Source organism: Nematostella vectensis, chromosome 2, assembly GCF_932526225.1.
Source record: "Nematostella vectensis chromosome 2, jaNemVect1.1, whole genome shotgun sequence".
In the NCBI taxonomy this organism is placed as follows: domain Eukaryota; kingdom Metazoa; phylum Cnidaria; class Anthozoa; order Actiniaria; family Edwardsiidae; genus Nematostella; species Nematostella vectensis.
The window spans coordinates 20,645,230-20,645,956 of record NC_064035.1 but is presented as its reverse complement, the minus strand read 5'-3'; positions in this window follow the sequence as shown (position 1 = coordinate 20,645,956).

Below are 727 nucleotides of genomic sequence, written 5' to 3'. Positions count from 1 at the left end.
ATAGAATTTCACGTCATAGAGAGCGATGCGCGCGCAGTTGTGACGCCGCATCTCGCACAATTTGTCATAGTTTTGCACTGCTCAAGAGAACATTCAAATGTTATCTGACGTTGTCACTAATCCTGCTGCTGTTTAGTTTTTTTGTGACACTATTCGATAAAAAAGTGTTTTTTTAAAGAACTTCAGCAATGTGTAGCCATAAGAACGGATATTGTCTTCTCTTCATTTAAAAATACAAATCGATGATCTCCTGCGAACAATTTTAGCATTAAAAGGGCTATGTGTTCCTTTATTTGTGATATGTGTTTTAGCTATAGCTTGTCGCTAATTATTCATAAATCAGTCCTTTCGCCGTGATCGCATCGACTTCACATTATTGTAGATGTCATCTTTTTATATGACGTTCTGTCTTTTGCGATCGCAAACTTCGGCGCTAAACATTAAGATTTTCTGTATCTCCGTTTCCCCTTCGTACTTTTATTTTTCCGTTTGTATTTGCCAAGCAGCGATTTTTTTTTTCAGCAAATATTATATAAACCTGCAAAAGTGCGCTAAAAGAGCTCATTTTTCGGCTTCTATATAATTCCATAGAAGGACACATTCCTTAGTTCCTGTTTTGTCTTTACCTTTTGTTAACGAAAATACTACGTAAAATCTACGTAATTGGTCAACTTGTTTGCACTATAGATTTCATTGATAATTCCAGAAAATGATAACAGTTACTTAT